This window comes from Geospiza fortis, unplaced genomic scaffold, assembly GCF_000277835.1.
Source record: "Geospiza fortis unplaced genomic scaffold, GeoFor_1.0 scaffold506, whole genome shotgun sequence".
NCBI lineage: Eukaryota > Metazoa > Chordata > Aves > Passeriformes > Thraupidae > Geospiza > Geospiza fortis.
Window position 1 is genome coordinate 253,380 of NW_005054493.1, and position 12,434 is coordinate 265,813.

The 12,434-nt window shown below is 39.9% G+C and overlaps 1 protein-coding gene across 3 annotated transcripts in view; it reads left to right on the forward strand.

Moving 5' to 3' along the window:
* Positions 1-12,434, forward strand: part of RALGPS2 (Ral GEF with PH domain and SH3 binding motif 2) — a 115,228-nt gene that overhangs the window by 9,811 nt on the left and 92,983 nt on the right. Inside the window, exon 1 of one of the 3 annotated variants that reach the window (XM_031063303.1) lies at positions 5,763-5,785. The exons of the other annotated variants lie outside the window; for them this stretch is intronic. The gene's annotated coding sequence lies outside the window, so the exon portion shown is untranslated. Of the gene's footprint in view, positions 1-5,762; positions 5,786-12,434 lie in introns of those variants that run through there. 3 annotated transcript variants of the gene reach the window in all.

The window sequence follows — 12,434 nt, forward strand, 5'->3', positions numbered from 1 at the left end:
CCCAGGGCAGTAGGGTGTGTTTCTATGATGTTATCATTAGACTTGCTGATCAGTCTTTCTTTGTTGCTTTTTCTGTATTTCTGATTCTCATAAAGTTGGTAGAAGTGCTTTGCTTAAAGAAAAAAAATTGCTGTCTTTTGGAATTCATAATCAGCATCTTCTCTGATGATGAGGAGGCTGATGATTTTTAATGTAACAATACTTAAAATCAGAGAACATATAACGGAAGAGGTAAAGGAGTCCTGCTTAGGTTGGAAATGCCACTTGTGAATTGTGTTCTCTTTTGGGTATGGGGCTTTTGGAGCTGGGTTGAGCATTGCTTGGGTCCCAGGGTGAGCTGATGTTGAATTGGCTTCATTTGTCAGTGAGGGGGCTGGTTTATGCAGCAGTCTCTGGTAGAGCAGCCCTGCTGTCTGATGCTTGCCAGCTCTGTCAGATTAATGGTGTTTATTAGCCACACACAAGTCTTCTGGAAAGCTCTGCTCTGTTGTTTGTGAACAAACTAGATTCTTCTGTCAGAAAGACCCTGTAAATCCCTATATGAATATTGCATTTAAATTAGTAGTTGGGTTGCCTGTTTTTGCTTAGGTAGTTTTTGTTGGCTGACTCGGAGGTAGTGAAAGATAAATTTGTATAGGTCATTAAAATAGCTTTGCTTTTAAGTGATAAAGCTGTTTCAGAAGTATCACCTGCCAAAACACACTAACCATGTTGTGGCTGGTGACTTCAGGGTATTTCAACAGTGAGGTACTAATACCCTATTTATGATGTGGCTGGTTCTCTTTTATGTTTAAATAACAGCAGGACCAGCATGAACCTCCCCTACTTGGCAAGCTGAACGTGAAACTAAAAGATTAAAGTGTTTTCAAAGGGCAGCCAAGGTATTGACTTTTTCAGCCATTCTTTCAGCAGGTAAGAGGCAACTTGTTTCCTGCTAGTTTAAAATGGGGAAATGCATTACTAATTTGTGTTTTGCTTTGTTTTTTTAGTTTGATGATATGGATGATCTTGACTTTGAGATAATACTGAAAGCTCTTAATTAGTTTAGTTTATATATATACACACATGCACACACACATATATTTAATTGGGCTCCCTGTTGAGCTCTCCCAGCTGAGTTTGTTTCCCAGCACAGCTTTCTCTTTGGAGCTTTTTTGTTGCTCAGGCAAGGCTGCTCCTTCTTTGGTGTGCAGCATCCACTCATCCTTCTAATGTTGACAGATTGCCTTGTACCTCCAGAACAAGAACAGTTTAATGACAGTAATGACAAAGCAGTATCAAATCCTTGTCCAAACTGTAACTTGGGCTACTCATTCCAAATACTTAGAAACAATTGCTAAGACCCTTTCAGTTCTCTGTGTTAGTCATGGGCATTTCTTTCATGTTTTTTCCTCCTATTCAAGGTGAATCTTGCATGAGAGCAAAAGTGCTTGTCTTATCTAAGCTACATGTTTATGTGACTGGATTTTTGTGTTAAGGCAGCAATACAGGGCCTGGCAGGGCCCAAAGAAGTGCTGTATTTTCATTTAGATGAGGAGAAGAATTAGCTTCTCTTGGTTTGTCCATAATGACCAATGTCTGTTGCTTTAGAAAAAGCCAAAAAGTGTTGTTGGTTATTCTGGATCAAAAGATGTCCTCCCTGCAGAAGAGGGAAAAAATGTTTGTGCAAAATTTAGGACAGAATTCCTGCAGGATTCCTGCCCGAAGTTGCCAGGGAATCCTTACCTGGTAGATGTCTTAGGATCTGAGGATCTTTGCTTTAATTCTTCTAATTGTGGTTTCCCTGAGCTTTGTGCTGTTTTATTGCTGTGATGGTTTTGGTGAACCTGGTAAGGAAGCAAACAATTTCCAATCATTTTGCTAAGATCAGAGATTTTGGCTATTAGTATTAGTGAAGTAGCAGATAGGGGATTCTTTTGGAAGGTTCTAATCTGTGAGCTTTTTAAAGATAAATTATCATCACCTCATGGTCCCATGACAATGGGTTTTATATTCCTACTTGTGATAGCTTGCCCTGCCATGCCATGCACTTTGTTGCATTATGGCGTTCTAGGTTTATTTTTTATCAGTTAAAAGATTAACAAAAAGTTGAATATAATTCTCTTTTTAGTTAAATGAAATGTCAAATGGCATGGTTTCCTTAAAAGGAAAGTGTTATCTGCTGTAAATCAGTAGTTTACATTCAAAACACCATTTTCCTTCAAATCCATCACAGCTCTATTGTGTACAGAGTACTTCTGTCATTACTCTTGGACCCAAGTTTCCAGCTTGCACATATCTGCACTCAAATCAATCTTTAATGTCTGCTTTCATTGATTTGGCAGAAATGGACACAGCTGTGTTTCATAAGCTTAAGGATATGTTTGAGTGATAATTATCCAGTCATGCACTGAATGGTTCAAATATCCAAGTAGCTGGGTAGGATATCACTTGTGAACATACTGTGCCAAATTCACAGTGCTGGAATAATCTTAAAAATCCTTCTTGACAGTCTGTATCGAAGGCATGTCATTAATCTTACCCCTGCAGTGTCTTTCTCTTGGTTTTGTAACAAGAATTTAAGGCTTGCCTTTACTGCCCTTAGAGGTATACAAATGATTTTGTATAGCTGGTTCTTACTCTTTGCCAGCTGGGCTCTTCAAATTAATGCTTGTGCTGCTACATCTCAGTGTCTTTTTGATACCTTCTGGAAAGCATTGTATTCAACATCAGTTACACAAGTTCTGAGGATATTTATTATGTCATTCCCTCTTTAGGGCACATCCTTTCATCAATAATGCAGATAGATGGCTTAGAAATGGCTCCAGCAGGGCTCTTGTTTATAATGCCCATTTACCTGAAATCACATTGAGGTTTTTCTGGTGACTGGACTGTTGTTGTTAGTGAACAAACAATAAATGGGTTTACCAGAATTTCAGACCTTCAAATAAATTCCTGTCTGCCTTGAGTGTCTAAAGAGACACCATTGCCCTGTGATCTACTATAAGTTTCTATTTTGATAACAAGAAAAAAAGTCTGATGCCATCTTAAAAATACATTGTCCTCCTTCAGGAAAATATTCACTCTGAATTGTTTCAGTTGAAGCAAACATATTTTTGGTCAACAGTTTCAAACACTTTGAGTGGGTCACTGGTAAATGGTCAGGCCATCTGACTGTTGGAGTCCTGTATTTGAATTAACTTGGTTTCTAGGTTTCTGTGTAACTTGGTTTCTGTCATGTTTTATTAGGCTGGTGCTTTGGTGGTCACTGGTTGCTGACTGATCTTGTGTGGAGAAAGGTATTTAACTTTAAGTGATGGGTATTTGGGTCTTTATCTGTCCTCTCCCGAGTTGCTTGATTTACTGAGGCCCTTCCAAAGGAAGGTAGAAATATGGAAAAGAGGTGAATGGGATGCTCAGATTGATAAATAACTGGTTTGTGTGTTGTTTGCTTGTTGAAGTTGTCTACCCTGGGCTTGACACGCTTCCATAAATGAATGCAGGGGATGGTGACACAGGCAGAAGATCCAGCTCTGATCAGAAGATCCCCAAATGCCTGTTGTAGTTTCCCATAGCAGTCGTCATACCAAACAGGCAATTCATAGGCAGATAGATTTTCCCCTGTTAGCACCATTTCTATAGCAACAGTGCATATCAATGCATGATGTTCAGGCAAGAATAATTATAGAGAACATGGCTGAAGTGTTGCTGTCCCAGGTTTTACTGATAAAGGCTGTACTCATCTCTCTGAAAGCTGAATTTCAAACCAGACTAAGATACTGTGTGTCCTCTTTGAGAAAGGTCCTTAGTGTTTATTAGTGGCTTCATAAACAAATACATGAAAATATTCTCAACAGTATTTTCTTCTGAGTGAAAAACTCAGGCGTTCAACAGGGGAGGAGTTTTGACTTCTTTTCCTTTTTTGCCTTACTGTACAAACCAAGGGTGCAGTTAGGGCTGGTGGATGAGCCAAGTCCTTAATTCTGTGGATTTGGAGGCTGTTATTCAGCAACAGTTGGGACTTTCTCATTTCTCTCCTGTTAAAAACCTGCCCTAGGATGATTTGATCGTCTTAATTTTGGTTTGACTGTTTGCAATTTTGACTCTAGCACTTGATGCCTACAGGAGTAGGCATGGAAATTTGAGTTTTCTTTACATCCCTGTGTAATGTGTAGGTTTACACAGGAAATTCAGTGTGGATCCTCAGGCTTAGTTTTTGTCAGGTTTTTCTGTACATGTGCTTTTGGCATATGAGGCTGGTGACTGCTGGTGTCAGAGTTCCTGTAGTCTGTTTGCAGTAACAACTCAGGCTGTCAATTGTCATTCCTGTACATAAAATTATATTCAAGTATTTTTCCTGAATCTTTTTCCTTCTGAGAGAAGGCAGCCACCTGCATGGATCCATTGGCAGATCATTACAATGATTTACTTCAAGTCTGCCTTCTGCTGAATTTTTTTGTGCTGCCTTATTGAAAATAATAATAAAGATAGGAATACAGAAGGCAGTTCTAGAGACTTTTCACTGTGAGATGTAATATTTTTGCTGATGCACAGTCTTAATAATTCTTCCTCATTTGTATGTAACTTGTATTATCTTCAAACAAAGCAAAACTGGATCTAACTACCTCTGAAAAGGGTTTTTGGATCCTGAAGTCCATGTTAGCAGCATTCAGTGCTCCACTGTTGCATGCTCTTAAGTATGATATCCCTGTTCAGAATGGTGTCCACAGATGTGTTCTTTATTAATTTCACTGATTTCATGCCTGCACTTCTTAGCCAGAATAACACTTTGCAAACTGAGCATCACTTAATCAAGGGGACATTAATCATTTACTGCTCCTCTTGTTTGCAAACAAAACTGACAACTGTATGGCTGAGTGGTGGAGGTCTTGAAAATCCAATTGGGGAAAGATTATCATCTTATAGAACTGCCTAATTAATTAAAAATATTTGCTTCTAGTTTAAATCCTATTTATTTTCTTTGCAATCTTTTTACTTCTTATTCTTGAAAAAAAATATTTCCTTCAGAAACATCTCTAGGTTATATTTTCTCCTGTTGTGTCTTTGGGGCAAGGAGGAATTCTCAGGTTCCTCACTGAGCAAACCTGGATTTCTTCTTCAAGATGAAAGCAGATTTTGCTCCAAGAAGTTAAACTTTGGTTGGCTTTAGTTGTGGGAGGGAGATGAGGAAGGAAGAACCTGTTGTACTTTCTGTGCTAGAAGAATTCCCTACTGCTTACTCTATTGCAGTATGGGAGGGAAACCAAAGTATGTCTCATAAATTCAGAGTTTCACTCTTCTGGTAACAATTGCAGAGTTTAAAAATTGCAGATCCAAAGAAAAAAAGCTTTGTTCTATGCACTTTTCTCAAGAACTACAATCAGAGGCTTCTTGGTGATCTCTGAAGGAAGAAGCGCCAGGGACCTGATGATTTGTAAGCAGTTTGTGAGCAGAAAGTTCTTCAGGTTTTGTGCAATTATTAGTGTGCCTACATTTTGTCTTCTGACACTCAGACACTGCTGGAGAGGCCTTTTGGTAGCAGAAACCTCTTGGGACCTCAGGCTAAGCCTGAATAGCACATACACGTGTTCACATTTTTGGCTTACTCCATTTGTTGCCTGCAATGATCCTTTTCCTTCTGCTTGATTCATACCTTTGTGAGGGCCCAGATCTGCCACTGCTTGCAGCTGTGTACCAGTTCTCATACTCCAATTTGTTGCCTTCTGCTAGAATACCTCCCATTTAAGTCTTGGCCCTGAGTCAGTCCACTGAGGAAAGCTGCTTTTGAGTGGTGGAAGTCAGAGTGGTAAGGATCTCCTTCCTATTTGTGTGTAACTAACCTGGAAAAATTTCCATTTGGAGCTGAACCTCTTGATTGTTGTTGCAAGTTGATGACAGACTGAGATAATGGTTTGATTTTTGTAATAGGATTTGGTAAATGAGTAACTTGTGCCTTGGAGAAGGATATTCTGGCTTTCAGTTTTGGTTTTTCTTTTTTTATCTCATCCTAGGACATGGGAGCTACAAGTTGTACCAGTTTTGGAGATTAAAAAGGGGAGCATGGGTACTGGAGAACCACGGAGAAGAGGCCTAGATAGCTGGAAACCAAGATATGAATGAGACAGAGCCTTGCTGTTACCTTGCTGTTATCTCTCTTTCTTTATTTCTCCCCCAACCTCCTTCCATTCCCTAAGTTGGGGAATGAGGTGCATAAAAGCAGCAATAGGATTTATTCAGAGCAAATTATAGTGAAAGTGCTCTGTGAATAGTGTCTTAAAGAATAATAATTTTGCCTAATTGGCAGCTAAAGCATTTTTCTAAGGTAGAAAAAGAGAATCTAAATTTAAATGAAGCTTCATTTTTATTTAAAACTTCAGTGTCAAACCTAATGAAAGAACTTCTTGTTCCCTTTCTTGCTATTCTGTGTATTCTAATTTCATCTGTCTTGGAGCTTAACCAGCTGGTAGTGCTGTGACTGTTGTGCAACAGATGCTTGGGGAAAGAATGTGTGTGTGACAGAAGTGAGCTGTGTGAGCACAGAAGTGCTTTGAGTTTCCAGCACGAGTCTGTGTCACTGGGTCAGCTGTGCTGCTCCTGCAGCACCGTGTGACAGTTTCTGTCAGGAAGAAGTCCAGCATGAACTTAAGCAGCTGTGAGATATTTGCTATTAGTGGTGGTGTCTGAAAACTGCTCAAGAATCCAATTGCTGTTACTCCAATTTTGAGCATAAATTTGCATTTTATTCTTCTGGTTTATCTGCATTATATACTTCTGGTTTGTCTTCCTGATAGTTAAATATGGCAAGTGTGTCCTCATGCAGATCTCAGTTTCCTACCATAAGCAACCAGAGGTCTCATGGGTTCCTCTTAGGAAAGAAGTTTCACTGCCTTCAAAATACCTGCAAGCCCTTCTGTGCATGAAGTTCATGGAAAAAATGTTTTGAGAACAAGGTGACCAGAGCTGCATGGAGTACAGCATCAGTGTCCCTTGTGCAGTGTTTTGCAGGTAGTGTTGGTTCATAACTAATGCAAATATCTGGGTCTCATGTGGCTACTTGGTGCTTACAGCTTTAGTGGCATCATTTCCAACCGAAATTCACAGCAGAAATTTTACACGAGTCAGCTACAAGAGTCCTTTAATGATTGACTTTTTTTTCTTTTCATTCTTCTGTCCATCAGATAGTTTTATTTCTCCTGTATTACATTCCTTTCCTGTATTTCTAATGGTTTTTGTTATAATATTTGTAGTGGTATTGCATATTTAATAACTCTTAGTAATCTGTTTTTTAACATTATGCTGCCCTGTCTGGTTTTGTCATGTCTCTACCCAACGTGTGTCTTCTCTCTTTTATCTCAGTCTTCACTAGTGGTAAATTAGGCAGTGCTTTGCCAAGATTTACACATCTGGAGATTTCATAGTGTGTGAGATTTTAGGTCTGGGATTTTATTATTTTCAGTGATAAATTTTCTGCAGGACAATGCAGTAGTATTAAGTTGCTTGAGCTTTTATTTTATGTCTTTTGTGGAAGTTACTATTTTTATCAGTTTTACTATCTTAATATCATCATGCCTACTGAAAACTGAATTAAGTGTGGCTTTAGGTAATCTTCATTTCTCTTCTTTAAGGATATTTCCATACTGCCTTTATTTGTACAGTGCAGTAACTTGGGTGGGTTTCTGCTTTGGTGGCTGGAATGTGAAAATGAAGGATATGGTTTGGAAGGTGCAGTTTGTTTTTTCTTTGTTGTTCTTTGCCTCTTCCTTGGTGACTCTGCTTCATTGTGGGGCTTTTATGTTCGTTGGGTCTTCTCCTTTAGGTGTGGAGTGTGTGCTTTGCTTTTTTTTAGTATGTTTGGTTTCTTAGTTTTTTTTTGTTTTGGGTTGTGTTGGTTCTTAGCAGTTGTCTCAGCTTTTACCTTTTAGACCACAAGTTTTTCTGCACTCTAGTTTCCTCAAGATCAGGAGCTCAGGTTCATTGTGTCTGGAAGTTTTTTTTTTGTCCCTAAAGTCTTGGGTAGTGGCTCTGCATTTATAGTTAATGATGATCCATGCAAGACACTTTTGTTTTCTTAATGGAGATCTGTGATCAAAACAAATGACACTTTGTACTCACATTATGCATAAGAATAAAGAGGATATTGGTCATCTTGACTCTTGAGCTATTCCTAAAACTTCAGTGTTTGTTTCCTCAAAGCTTCTGTACTGTTCTGGGCAGGAAATTTCAAATGTAATTTTAGGGTTGTCTTTTAAAATGCTGTTTATACAGTATTTTGGGGACAGTGTTTGACCCAAACTGAGCCAAGAACATCTGCTGTGGAAGGGAGTCAGGCATCAATGCTCTGTTAGACGTCTGGGAGAGTCCAGTACTCTCTGCTCAGGTTCTTTCAGATATTCCACACACGGAGGGTGTAATGTTTAATGCTAGATTAGCCATTTGAATATAGCTGATGTTACAGAGGATTTCTGATTTAGCAGTGTGATACAAATGCAAGTTCCACCTAGCAAACTCCAGCAATTGCAGTATACAGTTTCTACACAATACTGGTGAGGTCCCCGTGTGTGATCTGAAGTGTGCTCACTGTCACGATGCTGGTGACCTCAGGAAGGACTAGGTGGGCTGGAGCCAGCTGAAGTTCCCTTAAATTCCGTGGTTCTGTGGTTTTGTAGAGGCAGTCTGGGCTGCCCCGTGGTGCTGCAGCTAACCCCGACAGACAGTCACTTGTAACAAAGCACTCGGGGAGAAGCGTTTCCAGCAGCAGTTGATTCACTCACAATCAGCTGGGACGCAGTCGTTGGGTCTGGCAGAGCTGGTTATCTGGAACAAAGGGCACTCTCTGCTCCCCTTCGTGCTGAGATCAGGTCGGCTCTGCCTCAGCTGTGCTCGGGCACACCCTGCTGCTGCCCTTGCTCGGAGCTGCCTTCCCTTGGGGGGATCTGCAGGGCAGCCCCTGTGTGGGAATGGTCAGCAGCACAGCCTTGGGTGAATTTGCAGAAAAACTCACTGAAGGCAACAGACCCTGCTTAGCTGTGCTGGCTTTGGCTGGGATAAAGTTCATTTTCTCCACAGTATCTGGTGTGGGGCTGTGTTTTGGATCTGTGCTGAGAGCGATGTTGATACCACAGCAATATTTTGATTACTCTCAGCAGGGCTTACACAGAGTCAAGGCCTTTTCTGCTCCTCATCCCACCAGCAAAGAGGCTGGGGTGCACAACAAACTGGGATGGGATATAGCCAGGGCAGCTGACCCCAACAGGCTAATTCTAGGTCATAAATATAATAATATAAATTTGGAGGAAGAAGGTGGAAGGGATGACATTTGGAGTGGCTTTTGCCTTTCCAAGTCACTGTTACACAGGCTGGAGCCCTGCTTTCCTCGAGCTGGCTGAACACCTGCCTGCTCATGGGAAGCAGTGAATTAATTCCTTGCTTTGCTTGAGCACACAGGTTTTGCTTTCATTACTGAGGTGTCTTCATCTCAACCCATGAGATTTTTCACTTCTATTCTGCTGATTCTCTCCCCCATCCACTGCAGGGGAGTGAGTCGCTGCATGGGGCTGAATTGCTGGCTGGGGCTAAACCACAACAATAGTCTAGATATTTTCATTGTTTGGATGTGATGAATATTTGTATCAGTATTTTTAGTTTGCTTTCTACTGTACGGTATGAATGGCATGGTAGGAAGATACCACACAGTGTGTCAAGGCTTCAGGCTGGCATAAATGCTTAGGTGTTTGTGCATCGTAGGAAACACTCAGTTCCACATGCAATTAATTTCTGAGCACAAAGGCATTTATTGAATTGGAGAGGAGAAACTGACTGGAAGCTCAAATTACTCAGTGTAACTCAGTTTTGGTAATTTGATATACAAGGTAGGCAGTGAACACTGTGACTCTATTGCAGTGTGGTGGCAGTCATTCCACAGACCCAGCTGTGCTGCTCTGAACTTCGCTGCTCTTGGTCACTTTCTGATATTGCTGTTCACAGATTATTTGGCTGTTGAGCAGAAGGAAAGTATAGGAAGCAAATGATTTAGTTATTCTGGTGTGAGGATTTTTTTTCAATATTTGTCTCTAGTGGCACATTGACCAAAACTGTTGCTGTGGCTGTTCCTGTTAGGGGAGTGGTGATGTACTTCTGAAAGCTGCTAGACGTGAGAACATTGTGAAGGTTGCCAATTCTGGAACTTTAAAGTTGATATATATATATTTATAGCAGTTCAGTACTAATTCAGCTCCTTACTGTATCTCCACAAAATATGAAAAAGTGTAAATATATTCAGGCATACTCTTGTAATGTAGCAATGGGCACAAAATTATCATTGTATGGACAGCTTTGTTAGGATACAGCTTGATGGCAGATGTTACATTTTGTAAACTCCATTTCCTTTGCATGGAGGGTTTTTTCCCTAAGTGATTTTCTGCTTGTTGAAAAAATAAATGGAAAAAACCAATGTTTGTGTGCCTCATAGAAGTCACTCCTCAGCATGGTGGCCCACACCTAACTAAGAGAGTTCTCTCAACTCCCATCACAGTAAGCAGGTAGAAAAGGAGAACCTGGATCAGTGTGCAGCACTGCTGTCCCTTCCAAGCAGATCCTGTGAGGTGGAAAGTCTGTCAGGGAATATGGGGAGGAAGTTCCTGTGAGTGGCTGTGGGTTATGTGAGAGGAATCATTGAGGAAATTGAGATTGAACATTTGCTGATAGAGGAGTTAATTTGCTCTTGTTGATGTGAGGCTGAGCTGCCAACTCCATAGGCTTCTATGACAGCTGTAATTTCTTTTAATTAACACCATCCAAATATGGCCAGAAAAAAAGCCCCAGAGCTCAGGTTTTTATTTTTCCTTGCACAGAAGGACATCCCTAATTCTTTCCCTTTTCACCTCCCATTAATATGGGGAACAGTTGAAGCTGATGTGAGCCAAGGGTCAAATATATAACCTTGATTTAAGATTACACAATTTTGTCATAATCTGCATAACTGTATCATACAAAGCCAAAGTGCTAACTTTTCTTAAAAATCCTGTGGTTAAAAAAACCCCAAATCTTTAAAGGCTAGGTTTTTTTTAAGCAGAGGAGATTACTTTGGGATAAATGTACCATTTTGAGCATGTGGGGGGGACCTGACACTGGTGTTGAAGATGTGATACCTCTGTCCTCTACTGTCATTACATAAATGAAACTTGTAACGCATCAGAGTTTTATTTCTGTGCTTTTCCCTTCTGTAAATGAAAAAGCTGCAGGAGAGAGGCATTGGGGAGCTGTGCATTTGGCAATATTCCACTAATCAATCTGAAGAGTAATTGAGATGGGGAAGGACAGGACAGCAGTGACACTCAGAAGCCAGAGATGAGATTTTTTCCTTTATGTGGTCTGTAATTTAAAGCTTAAGTGCAGTTGAATGCATTTTCAGTGGAGGAATCTGTTAATTAAAGCACATGGACTGGGAGTGTAACATTAAAGTGAAATGTAGCATCCTCTCTCCTGTGAATGAGTGTTCTGTCAGTTTTCCCAAAACAACAAAGGGTGGAATGTGAGTGGCTGTCCTGAACAACTCAGATGGGACTGGTAATAACTCAGAAATACCTGGAAGCTTTAGTGTTTGACTGACATTTGCCACATTGCTCTCTTTCATTGCTTTCCTTTCTGCATTGCATTCTTATGGTGACACTTTAAAATGTGAGGATATTTTACTGCTTAAATATTGCTCTTTTTTTGGGATATTTTCTTATTTAAATATTGCACTTTCCTGCCTTCTAAGCTTGTCTGTCTGACATATTTGGTTTAGGTCACTTGGAGATACAGCTTTTCAGATTATTTTATTTCATTCCTTAGAGGCATTAAGTATGAGCTGCTGTAAAACTATTTTGTCATGTGGAATTGTCCAGTTACCTGTCACTCTTCATTTGTTTTCAGACCATGCAATAGCTCTGAATTAAACTACAAACCAAAAGTGAATTTAATAAACAGCAGCAACTTTGGAAGCACTCACCTGTGCTATAGACATAGATCCATGGAAGCTGATTTATAGTAGTTTTCACACTAGAGGGCACTAACAGCTCATTAATTTAAGCACAAACCAATTTTTACTCTGTAACACCGTGGTTGGGTAGTCGTACTCTTTTTATAGTGGATGGGTTCCATTTCCAAAGGCTTCCATTTCTTTGCAGCAAAGATGCAAAAGTGAAAGTTGTGGTATTCATGCAAGGATGCATTAAAAGTCAGTGTGTGGAGTTTTCCTTTGTGTGTTTTTTCTGTTTGGGTTTTTTTTTACTAAGCAATAGTTTGGGTCATTTGTGGAGAAAAGTATGAATTCCATTTTTACTTTTAATTGCTTTCAGTGTAATAATTTTTGCTTAAAGCTAATGAAGAGTCCTATAAGACAGGAAGTGATAAGATAATACTTTAAAGTTACCTAATAGAGTTAACATATATACTGGAATATACTTTTTAAAGCT